The sequence below is a fragment of the Zalophus californianus genome, chromosome 6 (genome assembly GCF_009762305.2).
Source record: "Zalophus californianus isolate mZalCal1 chromosome 6, mZalCal1.pri.v2, whole genome shotgun sequence".
Taxonomy (NCBI): domain Eukaryota; kingdom Metazoa; phylum Chordata; class Mammalia; order Carnivora; family Otariidae; genus Zalophus; species Zalophus californianus.
The window spans coordinates 107,314,142-107,332,886 of record NC_045600.1 but is presented as its reverse complement, the minus strand read 5'-3'; the positions used below and the strand labels follow the sequence as shown (position 1 = coordinate 107,332,886).

The 18,745-nt window shown below is 39.7% G+C and overlaps 1 protein-coding gene across 11 annotated transcripts in view; it reads right to left on the bottom strand.

Annotated features, from left to right (window-relative positions):
* The window catches only part of IQCH (IQ motif containing H), a 218,900-nt gene that overhangs the window by 34,409 nt on the left and 165,746 nt on the right, over window positions 1-18,745 (bottom strand). The gene's annotated exons all lie outside the window — the stretch shown is intronic.

Below are 18,745 nucleotides of genomic sequence, written 5' to 3'. Positions count from 1 at the left end.
GGGCCCTGATCAACAATTGAGACTCTTAGTATTCATCTTGGAGGCTTTCCCCTCTGTCCCTATTGATCCCATTTATCCTTCTGGCCACAATTTAAACCACAGCTCGACGAGGCTATCTCTCAGCAACCACAGCTTCCAATTTCTGTACCACCCACCCTGGACACTGCCTTATATTGGGCGTTTGGAGTCTGCGAGGCCAGAGGCAGCAGAAAATCTGGGCCCTGCCAATTAGTGCTCAGGGCCCAGTAGTCCACCATGCCTAGGGCCTCCATGATTTCTAAAGGCCTTCAAAATATTTGGATTCTGGAAAAAAAAAAAAAAAGTGATACTGGCTCCCAAATATAAAATGAAAACTACAAAGTAACAATAAATGTTTTTAAAATATCGATGAAATTTGCATGTTGGTTAAATGCAACACAACTCATACAGTTATATCTAAATCCTATTCCACGAGAGTGCATTTTAATACATTTGCTATGATGTAGGGTGATAGGCTCTCTAAAGCCAAAAATACTCAGGGCCCAGAGAGGTCTTAAACAATTCTGTCCCGCAGACCTGAAATGACCTCTATCGTTCCCATGTCCCCATTTTATGGATGAGACTCTGGGAGGTGAACGGACTGTCTCAGATCCCTCAGTTAGGGGAAGAGCTGGGACCAAAGCCCGGGTTTCCCGAGTCCCGGTCCAGCTCTTTCCATAACACCTAGTCCCCAGCGTTAAGAGTCCGGTTGCTTTGCAGTGCCAGAAGCTTCTCTGTGACTTTGCAAGTTCTTTCAGGATGTGCAGGAACTATATTCAAAATTAATTTGGGGATCCAAAATGGAAAACATTGACATTTAAACCCCCATCATTAGTAGCTCTTTTGATGTTTTTCACTTTTGTTAAAAAAAAAACACATACACACAAGCATTTTAATATACTCTTGCCTTTTCTGCTTCCTTTTCCAAGTTACTTCCACTACTTCTATACATTTATGATCCTCCCTCGATTACTTTCAAGACTGATGGCCTAACTAATATTATTTGTATTAAGGTACAGAATTGCATACTCATTTCTTTTTTCTTTTTAAGTATTTCCTTACTTTTTTTTAATCATGAACTTTTAGAAGACCATTTTCTTATTTTGACATTAGGCACTAAACTATAGTAAACATGAAAACCCAATTTTTATAACCTATTACAGGTTTCTAGGACGAGTAATTGTATATGCTTCTTCCGTGGCAATTCAATATAATAATCTCATACTGTAGATAGTTATTCTCCTTTAATTTTCATGCTATAAATGTCAGGGCTGGTGAATGATTTGCTTAGCTGAAAAGTATTCCTTTAAAGTTACTACAAATAATCTCCAAAAGGCTTTTGTGTGCATTTTCAAAGCAGAAAGCTCTTGCTTGGTAGCTCTCACTGGGGAGGATCCCTGTGCCCAGTCGTGTGGACACAGAAGGTTGGGGTACAAAGTGAGATGAGGATGAGCACACTGCGCTGGACCTGTCAGGGCAGTGAGTTGGCAGCACAGTTTGCCTGTCCTTCCCACTTTCCTTGACATTTGCAGGAAATCAGAATTTTTTTTTTTTTTTTTTTTTTTTTTTATAAAGAAGAGCCTCTGTTGCAGAATATGTCGGCAAAGAAACAAAGGCAGTCAGAGCTATGGCCTTGGACTTGGTCTAGTCCAGACCCCCTCAGACCCTGGGCTTGAGGCTGCAAGAGGGGAAGAGACCCAGTCAGGAGCAGAGTTCAGATCAGAGCTCAGAGCTCTTGACTGCAAGTCCAAGGCAAGTTTGTTTACATTTGGGAAATTCCTAAAAAGTAGAATTAGACTGAGAGCAGGGACTCATCTTATTCATATTTGCATCCTGCATAATACCTACCACAGCACTCGCGATATAAGTATATACTATAAATCTTTGTTGGATTACTCAATAATACATAACACAGGGGAAAATAACACAGGGGAAAAAAAATCTTCCCTTTAAAACACAGACAGGAGAGATACCATGTCCAACCTGTAAGGATGGCCGACACAGTAACAAGTATTGGCAAAGTTACGGAGAAACTGGAAACCCATACATTGCTAGTGAGATTGTAAAAAGGAACAGCCTCTTTAAAAAACAGTTTGGCAGTTTCTCAAAAAGTTAAACTTATGGTTGCCAAACAACCCATTGATTCTACTCCTAGGTATATAACCAGAAATGAAAGCATGTATCCGCACAAAAACTTGCACACGAATGTTCGCAGCAACATTATTCACACCAGTCAAAGGGTGGAAGCAACCCAAATGTCCATCAGCTGATGAATAGATAAACAAAATGTGCTTTGTCCATAGAATGGGATATTATTTAGCCATTAAAAGGAATGAAGCCCTGATATCTGCTATGACGTGGATGAACCTTGAAAATATTATGTTAAGTGAAAGAAGTCACAAAGGACGATCTACTGGATGATCCATATTATGTGAACTGTCCAGAACAGGGAAATCCACAGAGGGAGAAAATGGTTTTCAGTGGCTGGGGAAAAGAGGGCATGGGAAATGATTTTTCATGGGTTTCAGCATATCTTTTTAGCGGTAAGGGAAATTGTCTAAAATTGGGTAATGGTGATGGTGGTATAATTCTGAATTACTTAGAAACCACTGCGGTGCACACTTTAAAAGGGTGGATTTTATGGCAAAGGATATCTCAGGAAAGCTGTTATACTCACATGCACACACAGAATCTGGTCTCCAGGAGACCCAATTCTTGGAAGGATGCCTACACAACTTGTATGGCTACTTGTTGGAATCCAGTCAAGTGTGTAAGTAACGACGGAATGAGGAAGCCTAGGATAAACCACCTTCCAAACTGCCCTCTGAATTTATCCAAGGTATTCTTCAAGTCTCTACTTCAAAAAGCTTCTCCAGATGCGGGTGAAAATTATCCGCTTCATACACTAAATAAAAATAGCACCCAGCAAGGGTTAATACCTTGGCCCAGTAAGCAGTCATGGGCTGGTAAGGATAATGTTTTAGCTTATGTCAACGAGACTCAATTAGCTCTGAAGACACAATGTCACTTTTCCAAAATGCGGTGCACTTCTGTCTCCTCCCCACGCAGGCCTTCATTTTGTACCAGCTCCTAGACTAAGTGGGGCTGGTCATGGTCGGATCCAGAAGAGAGGCAGGGCGGGTCAAGCAAGAGGGCACGTGACATGGGAAAGCTCTGTCTGAGACATGTCCACTTCCCTTCTTCCCTTCTGTTGCTCATTCCAGGGCCCTCCCAGCACCTTAGCCTGCCTTCTGCGGCTTGGGGCTCCCCAGGGACACTTCCTCATCCCCATCAAATTAATCTAATAACCCAATACATCCTGACTAATTTGGTGACAGGAGAGGGCTGGGTGCCAGGTAACATGTTTGTCGTCATGGAACCTTTTGGATTTGGCTATCCTCTGAGCTGAGTCTGAATTCCATGATTGTGCTTTGTTGCCTATCTGGAGTTTGAAAGGTTCAGTACCCCATCGAGCCAATATGCCATCTTTTTTTGATAGCTGCAGTGTTTAGAAAGCTGCCTATTTGACCATGTGGAGGATAGACTTCAGAAGGCAGACTAGGGGAAGGAAAAAGGAAGGGAAATTAATGTGTGTTAAGGGTCTACCATGCACGATGCACTTTGGTATTTTCTTACGTCATCCTCACAACCACGTTGTGAGGTAAGTACTAATATTCCCATTTTATTGACGTGGAAGTGAAGAAGGCTCAAAGAACCCAGAAACGTGCCGTGTTCCACAGTGAGGCAGCGGGGGCTAGGATTACCATCTAGGTTTGCTGTACTCTGAAGTCCAGACTGTCTCTCCTGCACTTGATCTTGGACATTTCTCTCCACCTGGGAGGGAAACAAATGCTTGGTAGGATGTAAGAGAGCACCATGATGGCCGCAGTCACACCCAGAAGCTCCAGCACTTACCAGGTGGCTCCAAATCCAAAGGAAGGCCTGTGATTTACCATGGGACTTCGGGCAAGCCACTTAACACCTTTCTGCCTCACCGTCCCCATTATTTGTCTGTAAAACACCTGGAGAGCCTCTAATAAAGGAGCTGTATAAAGACAAATACTGTCCTTCAGTGTAGGCAGAAAGCCAAGGTTCCTACCCGTGATCAATGAAAGTCCTGTGGCACTTCCCGGAAATGTATGGGTGGAGCTTTAGGGCCCTGGGAAGAATTCCAGTTGAGTAGTTGCTGACTGAAAGTCACCCTGTAGTTCCACCTGAGTAAGTGTTCCTCAGTCCTGGCTTACCTGTCAGGGCTCTGCTGCTATGTTAGGCCTCAGTTCCACTGAGCTTCCCCCCAGAGGCTGCTTTTAACTGACCCCCTCTGACACCATTTGTCCCTAGGTTCAGTTTCTAGCAAATGAAAGAAACAGTATTAAGGGAGACCTTTCCCTCCTTCCTCCTCCTCATCTCTTCTTCTAAAATTCAAGGCACTGAAATATACAGCTTACTCAGGAGAATACACTAGATGGTTCATGGCAGATAAGGGTAAATTTTTAGTTTTGTCTCTACTTATTTTGATAAATGTGTAGAAAATAATTGTAGAATTCATTTATTCATATTTCCCTCATCAACAAGTGAATAAAAAAATACAAAATATATGCATTGATGTTTCCCCCCGCCAAATCTGAGATAGTGTATTCTTTGGTATACCATAAGCCTTTAATATGAGTAGAAGTTTTATAGTTATTTCTTTGAAAAGTGCCTCTTTATATTGAGCCTCTTTATTGATGTTCTCTCTGTCCTGCACCCTTCTATTTCTGTAGGGCACTCAGTTGCTGCCCCATGGGGTTCGAAAACCTGCTCTTCCAGTTCAGGGAATTGCTGAATGTTCTTCGTGGAGCCATATGTGCCTCTTCTCTGGAATTCCTTTGTATTTCCTGTCTATACTCTCCCTTTGGGGGCTGAATTTTATTATTTTATTTGGACTTGTATTTTGTATTGGTCCTAACTTAACCTGATCAAGTTTCAGTGGGTTGGCTTGATATCATATTATATCATATCATATCATATTAAGACTGTTGTGGAGAGATATCGAAAAAGATTAAAAAGCCAGACATAAATAAGGAGGTACTCTAGTCTGGGCTAGGGAGGTGGCATGATAGGGGAAGACCCACTCCAACCAAGAAGTGAAGCCATTCCATTTAGTGATTTATAAGGGCTTGGAACAATAGGCAACACAATGAATCTTATGTTTAAGAAAGCAAAATATATGTTTAAAGGAATATACATATTGCTAAAACAGTTCTATTTATGCAAAAGATTCATGTAACTTTATAAAGGTTTTCAGGGATTTTAAAGGATTTTAAGTGCTGTGTTAGACTGTACTGGTAACAGATGTTCAACGGCGTGCTTAAGTTTTTGTTTTACTGAAAAAGCAATGGATTACTTGATATTTTCTTTTTAAAAAATCTTTTAAAAAATCATACCAAAACCACCCTATTTTAAGTATAGCTCTAATTCATTATTTTTAAGAAACATAAATGATTTAAAATAACATAAGGGCTTCTAAAGGTAAGTATCACTATAGTGGAGCTAGAAGATTTTGTTTGCTAAATATTCCCTTTAGAATCCCAGTCTTTTGTGTCACTTCTTGTTCTTTTTCTATGAAGACAGATGGTGTCAGTAATTGCCTATATATTTAATTAAGTTAAAAAGCTACATAGTAAGGTTTTGGCAAAAAGTAGGAAATTTTGCGCTATGAGCAAAGAAAGCAAAGGGAAGCAGAAATTGGTAACATAAGACACTATTCCTCACCAAATACGCATTTTGATATCCATATGTGTTGGAATGTGAGAATGCATTTCATGAATCTCATGATAAGAACAAAGGCATTTACCCTGAAAGATGAAGCCCGTAATAGAAATCTAGATGGCAGTTCTCTTACATTTTGACGGGCTGGATTGGAATGACTCTACCCGTCGTCCATATCACGTCCAAACTGGGCCCAATACTTAGTGGTCATGCTAAACTCTTCTGATACTCAGGTTTCTCATTGGGATTTCTCACCTAGCAGGCTAATCATTGTGAAATTATTATGGGAGGAAAAGCAGTTGCTACTTGTAGAAAGTGGTTTGGAAAACTGACTTAACCATTCTTGTGGTGTCTGTTTTCAAATGTTCCTATTCCGTGAATCCACCTTCTGGCTTAATGGCAATATGGCGCTCCCAGCTGTGGCGTGGTGTATGCGCTTGCTCGTTTAAACTCTTAAAGCTTAAAAATGGCTACCACAACACTGATTTTATTCCATTTCACTTAGTCATTAACATTTAATGATTACCTTATGTGCAGAGCACAAGGATGGAATATATTTAAAAAAAATAGGAGATGTGTTTTCTGGCTTTCGCTGTTCAACTCAATTCAACAAGCACATTGAGGATATGCAAGAGAAACATACATTTTCTTTGGTGAAGGTGGTTGAGGAGGGGGAGAGACTTACAAAGAAAGTCACCATCAATTCAATGCAGTACCACAGAGAGCATCTGCTGTGAGAGAAAGAGCCCAGGCTCGTCAGCCAACTTCATCGTGGTCTGAATCCCAGATTTGCCACTCTGTAGCCCTGTGACCTTGAACATATCACTCTAGCCTCAGTTTCCTCATCTGTGAATTTGGGATGATAATCATACCCAGTTGTCAGGGTGTGAGGATTAGGAATACTACATGTAAAATATATAACAGAGTGTCTTGCATGTGACAAAATTCAGTAAATCATCAATATTATCATTAAGAATTACTCTGGCCATCAATACTATACCTGTGCTCCGTAAGGTCAGAGAATGAAGTGACAGTTGAAGGGAGATTAGTTAAGGTGGGTTTCCATGAGGAGTTGGATTTTGAAACATTTTGAAAGAAGGAAAGTTGTATACAGACAGAAAAGAAAGGAAAGGCAAGTTGTAGGAATGAAGGGGGCATGTATAGAACATGGATGCCACCAAGCTGGTCAGCTTGCTTGTCTTGGAGAGTACTTTGGACATGATCAATGAGAAAAGCAATTAGTGCCACATGGTGGGAGGGGGAAGATTCAGGATTCAGTTTTAAGAAACAGGTTAAGGCCTAGAACAAATTACTTTGTACTTCGTCAACCCAACATTATTGTACAGGTAAAATCAAGGTAAAATGAATGTTAAGGACAACTTCGAAAGGGAAAATTTACCACATGAAAAGTCTTGACCACAGGTGACAGCTGGAAGCTAGGAAAGGGCCACTCAGCTTTAGTTTTGTGATGGGTGGACAAGCTGTTAAACACATGTACGTGGAGAACCTTCTGGTCTTTCTTAGCATTAGCAGGAAGCCTTTTCCTTTGCTAATACCTGCCGCCCTCCTGAGTCCTGCAGAAATGTGGTACCTCCTGAGAAGTGCAGGATGCAGTGTGAGTGCCCGGATTTGCCCTGCCCTGCCAGTGTTTCTGGTGATTAAAGTTAGTTAAAGACCTCAAAGTCTGGAGAGAAGTGTCTGGGCTTCATTTGAAAGGAAGCAAGGATCTTCATGGTGAGACTGGACATCCGAAGTCCTGGATGGAACGACTAGATTTAAACAGAGGAACTGGGTGTATTATATGTAGACCAACCAAAGTTCGACCCAAGAGCCGATGTTTAGGCTTGGGTTCAATCTTTCTAAAGTTTAAGGTTTACAGTATAAGGGGGTTAACCCAACATTTAAGGACAGTCGCATATGGTAATATTACATATAGCAAAATTGTCCGCTAGTTTACCTGCATATCAGTGTTAAGAAAAGGAACTGTAATTTTTACTGTAAAATTTACTGTCATCATTGCCTTTGTGCTTATTGTAGAAGCCATCATCATTATTATTACTTGTATATTACAGCTCTCTTTCAATGACATGAAGATGCAGACCTTTTAAAGGGACAGGTCTTTTACTTAAATGCTTCAAAACCCTTCGGGATCTATTTTCCCTTCACTAGGTATTAACTTGTGATTAACAAAGTGCCTATTATAGCATTAAAAAACTCTGAATAATAGGCACTGCTGTTTATACCAAAGGCCTATTAAATTTTAATTTAGATATAGACTGTTAACCTTCTTATATATAAATAAAATACCTTCCCTAAAGAGAAAAGTAAATCTCATTGAGGTCCCTTGGTGAATTCCTTGTATGTCTTGAAAACAGAGATAGGGAGATCTTGCAAATGAGAGTACTAGAGGGGGACTCAGAGAGAAGTATTCATTCATTCATTTAATAAATATTTATTGTGGAGCTATTATATGCTAGATGTGGTGCTAGGTGCTGGGTATACAGCAATGAATAAGAAGGAATTATGATATTTCTGTAGACTTTGGTTTTTATACTCTCTGAAATAAATATATTCATTTTTGATGCTTATATATCACTTTGAGATGATGATAATGCTCACTGACTTTTTAAAAATAATGCTAATTCCATTCAGATTCCACTCACAATTTGAGAACCTGCTGAGGGCTCGGGTGACAGTTTTACATGTGATTATGTCATTTGATTTAATAAGAACAGCACCTTATATCACCTCAGCCTCTCAGAACATCCTGTGGGAAGGAGGGCAGGAATTCACCATTTGTCAAGGAAAAAACAAGGCTCCGAGAGGTCCAGTGAGTTGTCTAAAGTATCACAACTGGCTAATGGACAGATTGGGGCCAAAACCTGTTCTTGTCATGATGAAAATACTTTCAACTATCTCTTTTTTCTCTTCTAGGCTGATATATTTGTATTAGACACTCTTAGGGACAGTTTTCAGAATGCATGGGATATTCTCTGATAGACGTCAGGGTCTCTGTTTTTGTCTTTCCTCACAATTTGCATTGGCAACAAGTCCCACTTCCTTCTGTGGCTACATTTTATATTTGGGAAGGGCCATGACTAGTTGCCTGAGGCCATTTTTCATCTAAACTCTTTTCTTAAACATTGGATTTCCTTTTTTAAAGATTTATTTATTTTAGGTGGGTGGAAGGGGCAGAGGGAGAGAGAGTCTCAAACAGATTCCGTGCTGAGCACAGAGCCCAACACAGGACTCGATCCTATGACCCTGAGACTGTGACCCCAGCCAAAATTAAGAGCTCTTAACCCACTGAGCCACCCAGGTGCCCCTTCCTTTCCCCTTTTTAAAAAAAGTAATAACTATCAATGATCACAATACAGATGGTTACTTCAAAAGTTCACAATTATTTAAAAGCCAACAAGTTTTTAATCTGGAAATTTCAATAGAAACCATCTTTGCCAATTTATGTGTTTAGCAACCTTCTATAAAGAAAAGGAACTGGAGAGTGATATATAAATGCATATTTATAAGAGGCAAGTCAGATACAATGTTTGTAAAATTTATATCCTCACTTTTACCCCATATGTGTTTCTGCTTTTCTACCCCCAAACTTCACAGTATCTTTCCCACTTGGAATGCACTCTTTCTTATCTTTCTTCAAATCCTAATTATCTTTCAGCTCAAATCCCACCTATTCTGTACAAACCTTTCTTGGTTGCTCCAAACAGAAGGCAGTTAAACTGACATTACCTTTTTGATGTCTCTTTTATTGTTCTATGTTGTTGTCACTTATGTTTTTACTTGTAATTCATTTTTCAGGTCTGTCTCTCCCACTAGATTGTGAACTCCCTAAGGGCAGGCCTCCGCTTCTTTTGCATCTTGGCAGCCTTTGTAGAACCTACTAAAATGGCTTGTACATAATAGATGCTCAACAAATACTAGCTCTTTATTTTAGAATTTCCCAGAATTGAATTAATAAGCTCAACAGATCTGGATATTCTAGAAGCTCCAAGAGTCCATCAATCAACTGGCTATCATGTGACTATCATTGTGTTAGATATCAGGAAGAGGTGAAAAATGCAAGGTCTAGTGTATTTTCTACAGGATTTACAAATTTTACGAAGGCAATATTTATGCCTAGGAACCAGTAAGAGTAAAAAACAATTGTGTGTGTATCAGATGAAATTGGGTGATGGATGTGAAATTAGCTTCCTCATGACAGGGAAAAGGTCTTGTTTATATCTCTGTTCCTTCAGATGCTAGCATAGGGCCAGAGTAAGCCCTTGGAAATTATTTGTTTAATGAACATGTCGGTCTGTCTTCAATCTGAAGCCTTTGGTAGGTGTCTCATGCCCCTCCTGCAACCCAGTGGATACTGCCCATCAAAGACCCTGGCTCCAGGACCCATTAGGGTAATACTTGCTGCTCTTTGTCTAACGGTTGGATCCCTCCATGGTAATATGGCACAGAGCCCCTCCTCTCATCCTCATGTGGGAAGGCCAGATCTCCAGTGTGGCTACCTTGTAGCTCTTTATATTCTGCCTGGAGTCTTGGAAAGCCCAGAATTCCCCATTCCTAGGGTCCTAGATTCTTGGACATAAATCCACTGGCAGGAGTGGTTTTGTTCTATGTTCTTACCACCTCCATTTCCCAGGGACTGGCCTTTTTCCTTTTTTTTTTTAAAAAACTGAAGTATAGTTGGCATATGATATTATATTAGTTTCAGGTGTACAAGATAGTGATTTGACTTTTATATACATTACTAAATGCTCACCATGATAAGCCTGGTTACCATCTGTCACTATACAAAGTTATTATAATGTTATTGACTGCATTCCCTATTCTGTACTTTACATCCCTGTGACTTACTTACTGGTCCTTTTTTCTTTTATTCCCAATGACCCTGTGTTCTGGCTGATGTTCTCAATATTTAAATGCTATATTCCGAAACTTTTCCTCCATTCTACTACCTTGGAACCTCACTCTCATCTCCTTAAGGCTGAACAGGATTTTCCACACTCTTATCTGGAATTGATTCACAATCGTGGGCCTGTCCTTGGTGCACCAGTGTCATTTTATCTCTCTCTTTTTTGGCTCCCAGTCCCCTTTGCTTTTACTGTGGTAAGTTGTGGGGGCTCAGCTGGGACCAGAGAGCAAGAATGTGAGATGGATGTGGTCACCTCAGTTTTTTGCCTCCCATGTCTATTGTAGGACATGTGTGTATGTAAGGTCATGTCTGTGAAAGTGCTTTGTAAGCTATTACATTCTATACAAATTTGTGATTATCATTATTCACATATTTTTTTCTGATTACAATTTTAATAATGCTTACTTTTGAAAAATGCAAATGCAGAAAGCCCAAAGAACAAAATAGAAGAAATCACTTTGTGTGAGTTTTTTTTCTTTAAATTTTTTATTGTTATGTTAATCACCATACATTACATCATTAGTTTTGGATGTAGTGTTCCATGATTCATTGTTTGTGCATAACACCCAGTGCTCTACGCAGAACGTGCCCTCTTTAATACCCATCACCAGGCTAACCCATACCCCCACACCCCTCCCCTCTAGAACCCTCAGTTTGTTTATCAGAGTCCATTGTCTCTCATGGTTCATCTCCCCCTCCGATTTACCCCCCTTCATTCTTCCCCTCCTGCTATCTTCTTCTTCTTCTTTTTTTTTTCTTAACATATATTGCATTATTTGTTTCAGAGGTACAGATCTGTGATTCAACAGTCTTGCACAATCCACAGCACTCACCATAGCACATACCCTCCCCAATGTCTATCACCCAGCCACCCCATCCCTCCCACCCCCACCACTCCAGCAACCCTCAGTTTGTTTCCTGAGATTAAGAATTCCTCATATCAGTGAGGTCATATGATACATGTCTTTCTGTGATTGACTTATTTCACTCAGCATAACACCCTCCAGTTCCATCCACGTCGCTGCAAATGGCAAGATCTCATTCCTTTTGATGGCTGCATAATATTCCATTGTATATATATACACCACATCTTCTTTATCCATTCATCTGTCGATGGACATCTTGGCTATTTCCACAGTTTGGCTATCATGGACATTGCTCCTATAAATATTGGGGTGCACGTACCCCTTCGGATCCCTACATTTGTATCTTTGCGGTAAATACCCAGTAGTGCAATTGCTGGATCGTATGGTAGCTCTATTTTCAACTTTTTGAGGAACCTCCATACTGTTTTCCAGAGTGTTTGCACCAGCTTGCATTCCCACCAACAGTGTAGGAGTGTTCCCCTTTCTCCGCATCCCCACCAACATCTGTCGTTTCCTGACTTGTTAATTTTAGCCATTCTGACTGGTGTGAGGTGGTATCTCATGGAGGTTTTGATTTGGATTTCCCTGATGCTGAGTGATGTTGAGCACTTTTTCACGTGTCTGTTGGCCATTTGGATGTCTTCTTTGGAAAAATGTCTGTTCATGTCTTCTGCCCATTTCTTGATTGGATTATTTGTTCTTTGGGTGTTGAGTTTGATAAGTTCTTTATAGATTTTGGATACTAGCCCTTTATCTGATATGTCATTTGCAAATATCTTCTCCCATTCTGTCGGTTGTCTTTTGGTTTTATGGACTGTTTCTTTTGCTGTGCAAAAGCTTTTTATCTTGATGAAATCCCAATAGTTCATTTTTGCCCTTGCTTCCCTTGCCTTTGGTGATGTTTCTAGGAAGAAGTTGCTGCGGCTGAGGTCGAAGAGGTTGCTGCCTGTGTTCTCCTTTAGGATTTTGATGGACTCCTGTCTCACGTTTAGGTCTTTCAACCATTTGGAGTCTATTTTTGTGTGTGGTGTAAGGAAATGGTCCAGTTTCATTCTTCTGCATGTGGCTGTCCAATTTTTCCAACACCATTTGTTGAAGAGACTGTCTTTTTTCCACTGGACAGTCTTCCCTGCTTTGTCAAAGACTAGTTGACCATAGAGTTGAGGGTCCATTTCTGGGCTCTCTATTCTGTGCCATTGATTTATGCATCTGTTTTTGTGCCAGTACCATACTGTCTTGATGATGACAGCTTTGTAATAGAGCTGGAGGTCCGGAATTGTGATGCCGCCAGCTTTGCTTTTCTTTTTCAACATTCCTCTGGCTATTTGTGGTCTTTTCTGGTTCCATACAAATTTTAGGATTATTTGTTCCATGTCTTTGAAAAAATGGATGGTATTTTGATGGGGATTGCATTGAATGTGTAGATTGCTCCAGGTAGCATTGACATCTTCACAATGTTTGTTCTTCCAATCCACGAGCATGGAACGTTTTTCCCTTTCTTTGTGTCTGCCTCAATTTCTTTCATGAGTATTGTATAGTTTTCTGAGTACAGATCCTTTGCCTCTTTGGTTAGATTTATTCCTAGGTATTTTACGGTTTTGGGTGCAATTGTAAATGGGATCGACTCCTTAATTTCTCTCTCTTCTGACTTGCTGGTGTATAGGAATGCCACTGACTTCTGTGCATTGATTTTATATCCTGCCACTTTACTGAATTCCTGTATGAGTTCTAGCAGTTTTGGGGTGGAGTCTTTTGGGTTTTCCACATAAAGTATCATATCATCTGCAAAGAGTGAGAGTTTGACTTCCTCTTTGCCGATTGGGATTCCTTTGATTTCTTTTTGTTGTCTGATTGCTGTGGCTAGGACTTCTAATACTATGTGGAATAGCAGTGGTGATAGTGGACATCCCTGCCGCGTTCCTGACCTTAGGGAGAAAGCTCTCAGTTTTTCCCCATTGAGAATGATATTCGCTGTAGGTTTTTCATAGATGGCTTTTATGATATTGAGGTATGTACCCTTTATCCCTATACTCTGAAGAGTTTTGATCAAGAAAGGATGCTGTACTTTGTCAAAGGCTTTTTCTGCATCTATTGAGGGGATCATATGATTCTTGTTCTTTCTTTTGTTAATGTATTGTATCACATTGATTGATTTGCAGATGTTGAACCAACCTTGCAGCCCAGGGATAAATCCCACTTGGTCGTGGTGAATAATCCTTTTAATGTACCGTTGGATCCTATTGGCTAGTATTTTGGTGCGAATTTTTGCATCCATGTTCATCAAGGATATTGGTCTGTAATTCTCCTTTTTGATGGGGTCTTTGTCTGGTTTTGGGATCAAGGTAATGGTAGCCTCATAAAATGAGTTTGGAAGTTTTCCTTCCATTTCTATTTTTTGGAACAGTTTCAGGAGAATAGGTATTAATTCTTCTTTAAATGTTTGGTAGAATTCCCCTGGGAAGCCATCTGGCCCTGGGCCTTTGTTTGTTGGGAGATTTTTGATGACTGCTTCAATTTCCTTACTGGTTATAGGTCTGTTCAGGTTTTCTATTTCTTCCCGGTTCAATTTTGGTAGTTGATACATCTCTAGGAATGCACCCATTTCTTCCAGGTTATCTCATTTGCTGGCATATAGTTGTTCATAATATGTTCTTATAATTGTTTGTATTTCTTTGGTGTTAGTTGTGATCTCTCCTTTTTCGTTCATGATTTTGTTGATTTGGGTCATTTCTCTTTTCTTTTTGATAAGTCTGGCCAGGGGTTTATCAATCTTGTTAATTCTTTCAAAGAACCAGCGCCTAGTTTCGTTCATCGGTTCTACTGTTCTTTTGGTTTCTATTTCATTGATTTCTGGTCTGATCTTTATTATTTCTCTTCTCCAGCTGGGTTTAGGCTTTATTTGCTGTTTTTTCTCTAGCTCCTCTGTGTTAGTTTTCTATTGTTGCTGTAATAAGTTGCCATAAACTTAGTCGCTTAAAGCGTTGTTAAGTCAAAAGTCTCACTGAGCTAAAATCAAGGGCTCAGCAAGGGGCGCCTGGGTGGCTCAGTTGGTTAAGCGACTGCCTTCAGCTCAGGTCATGATCCTGGAGTCCTGGGATCGAGTCCCACATCGGGCTTCCTGCTCAGCAGGGAGTCTGCTTCTCCCTCTGACCCTCTTCCCTCTCGTGCTCTCTATCTCTCATTCTCTCTCTCAAATAAAAAAAAAAAAAAAAAAAAATCTTTAAAAAAAAAAAAAAAAAGGGCTCAGCAGGGCTTTATTCCTCCTGGAGGTCCTAGAGGAGCATCTGTTTTCTTGCCTTGTCTATCTTCCAGAGGCTTTCTGCATTCCCTGGCTCACTGTCACTTCCTCTGTTTTCAAAGCTAGCAGACCCTTGTGATTACGTGGGCCACCTGCATAATCCAGGCTGATCTTCCCCTCTCAAGATCCTTAAGTTAATCACATAGTTATGTTACCACATATGGTAACAGTCACAGGCTTCAGGACTTAGGACATAGACATCTTTGGGGGCCATTACTCTGCCTACCACACCCTCAATCCTCCAATCCAGAAATAATTCTAACTTCTTAGTGTATTTCTTTAGGTTCTTTTTGTTCTGCATGTATGTGTTTTTTTTCTCTTTACAAAATGGTTATTGTGTTGCATATATTGTTTTGTAATCTATGTTTTACCTTTATATTTTTTAAAGATTTATTTATTTATTTGAGAAAAAGAGTGACAGCATGAGCAGGAGGGGGAGAGGGAGAGAGAATCTCAAGTGACTCCATACTGAGTGTGGAGCTTGAAACAGGCCTGATCTCACTCCTGAGCCTAAACCAGGAGTTGGATGCTCAACCGACTGTGCTATCCAGGTCCTCCTGCTTTCAACTATTCTATAAACAGCTTCCTGTTAAATATTCCTCAAAAGCTTGAGTTTTACTGTTTTCATGACATTCAGTTTTATTGCTCTATCATAATTTGCTAAACACATTCTCTATTATTGGAATTTAGGCTATTTGAAAATTTTTGCTGTCCTTAATAATGTTCTGATTAACATATGCATACATAGACCTTTGTGGTCAGTTCCTTGGATATTTCTAAAAAGCAGATTCCTCTTCTTCTTATATTAATTTTGAGTGTGAAAGTAAGTACCATGAAGATATTATTGAAATACATAATTTTTGAATGGGAAGTTTTCTAATAAGTCAAACAAGCTAAACTACTCACTTCATAGCTGAGAAAACTGAGGATAAGAGAAAGTGATAAGTTAAAGTAATATCATAATTTAGAAAAAGAACTAGATTCAGCTATTTGAAACTTTAGTATGACAAAGAGCATTACAAATAAAACACAAATGACAGGGTTCTGTGTCCAAGTACAGGAGGTGTAGGGGTGGAGCACAGATGTGGCAGGTGAAGAAGACAGCAGGATTGGTGGGGAAGTTGGTACACTGAACAAACAAATAAATTGATTGAGCAAAGAAACAAATATATTGAGGATCAAGAGACTCAGGTTTCTCACTGTTGGAGAAGGTACTTATTTTTAAGTGTGGAAAAGGGGAAGTCTAGAAAGAATCCTGAAGCACTGGATTGGCATTAGAGATATTGGCAGAAATGCATGGTTTTAAAATCTATACACTGATAGATATAGGAATAGTTATAGATGCATTCATTTGTGGGTGTGGGTGTGTATGGTACATATAGAATACATATACTTCTGAGCTCCGTCCACTGAGAGTGACCAGAAGCAGTGACACTTCAGTAGCAACGACAGTACTAAGCCCAGATCTTAATACCATCTTCTACTATAAGAACCCAAGGCTCTTGGGTTGATCCTAGGTCCGTGGCAGGGAAAATATAAGATGAACCTGGAATATCTCTTTGTGATAGAAAGTAAGACAGTGCTCAAAGAATGATGGGGTCATGTTCAAAGGACACAAGAGTGTCCTGAAGTTCTTCCAGTAGTCAAATCTGGAACACTTTGAGCATCAAAATGATGAAAACATCAAAATACAACTGAAGAACGTAGAAACTCATACATCAAATTGGTATAAATACATATATGCATATATACATAAATGAAAGATGGAGAAGGAAAAAACTCTTGTTTGCAGTAGATTGCCAGTTAATAAATATAGAAAACATGATAGAAATAGAGAGTTACCACTATCACAGTGATGGCAGACCCAGGAGAAAACTGGCAATGGTTCCTAAGTTTTGTGGGTGGAAATTTGATGAGGAATAAAATATTGGTGTACTCCTGGAACATCTTTCTACAGAGTATTACTAATCACTGAAAAAGGAAAAAATAATGATTTTATGGTGGAGAAACATGGCTGGAAAAAAGAAGGAAAAGTCACAAATGACAATCTAGAAAAACATATTTGTAAGTTGTATAACAACCAAAGGGTAAGAGTTGCTTATGTACAAAGAGCTTCCACAAATCAACATTTGGATTATAGTCCAGTTTAAGTGGGATAAAAGATATGATAAGGCAATTGAGACAAAATATATAAAGAGGCAACAAACATGAGATGTGCATCATCACGAAAAATCAAAGAAATACTGAGGAAAACACGATAACATTTTTCCCCTATTAGACTGGCAAAAATGAGATGATAATATGCCAGTCTCTCCATTGGTACCACAAAGCATGCCAACTAGGAAGGAAATTAAGGTGCTTTCTGAATTGATATTACTTGCAAAATGGCTAGAGTATGCCAGTGATTTTGCAAAAAAAATTTTTCATTACATATATTACAGTTATTATAAATAAAAATTTAATATGCTTATATATTCTTATTTATATTATACTTTTGTTATATATATAACTACATCTCATTTTGTATATATTTTTATATTATATTATTATATTTTATTTTATATATATATAAAAAATACACCTGTATACACACACACACACAGCGCTAATCTACTTCCCTTGCCAATGTAAAAACACCCTTTGGTGTACTCACTAAACACTTCCTCCAGTGTTTTCTATTGAAAATTGTAACACAGATGACCATATATTCAAGTATTAACAGGAAGGGACAAGGAGAGGTCATAATATGATAAAATCACAGATATATGGGTTAATATTTGTTTATCTCATCCATTAAGTGATGCCTGAATTCATTCTCTAAAAGTCTTGGCACCACACCTAGTATTTGCTAGAATACCTCTGTTTTTCCTTCCTTCCTTCCCTCCTTCCTTCAACACATATTTACTGAACACCTACTTTGGGCCAGGGCAGAAATAGTGCTGAGAATTGAGTGGGGAGCAAAAAGAGACATGGTACATCTCTTCGGGGAGCTTACAGTCTACAGAGGGAGGTAGCTGTAATCAGATAATCATATAAATAAGTTTAAAATTGTAACTAAGCTAAAGTGGTGGGAAGGAGAGGTACTTGGTGATATAAGAACTCAAAACAGGGAGACTAGGCTTTGTCAGGGAGGTCAGGGAAGGCTTCCCTAAGATAGTGTGGCTTGAGCTGAAATATGATGGGTGGGAAGGGGCTTAACTAGGTGAAAAAGAAGAGGCAAGAGCATTTTAGGCAGAGGGGCAGCATATATAAAGGTCCTGTGGCAGGAGATAGTATGATAAGTAAGGGGGACTGAGAGAGGCCAGTGTGGTTGGAAGAGAGAAAAAGAGGGGAGTTAGGTGAGAAAAGCCTGACAGGGCACATGGGACCAGCCAAGGTAAGGGTGGAACCTTAATCCCTGAAGCCCAGAAGAGTAGTAAGCCCAGAGACAGGACCAGCCCTGTGTTTGAAGATCCCTCTCCCTGCCATGCAATTTTCCCCATACCAAACTTGAATAAATAAAAACCACAAATCAACAGTTCCCATTGTTCCATCCTTGTACCACCCCAGGGATCACAGATTAAATCCTCCTTGCTCATGAAGCCTCCCCTGCTTCCCTGCCACCCAGATCTTTCACCAGAGGGCATTGTTTCTGTCCTTCCTCTACTCTGTAGATTTCTGGATGCCCTTCAGTTTGTCCTTTCTCTCTCAATGTGTGGGCCTGAGAAAGGAATGCAGAACTGATCGAGGGCCCAGGAAGGCAAATAGAAAATGATTATTGAGCAAGCTGAAAGCCGCCCAGAACATAAACTCTCACTTTGAAACCATCATCGGACTGAAGTGGAGAATCATAAAACTGAGAATAATGAATATGAAACAACTAAAGTACATTTGCAGCGTTGGACGGCC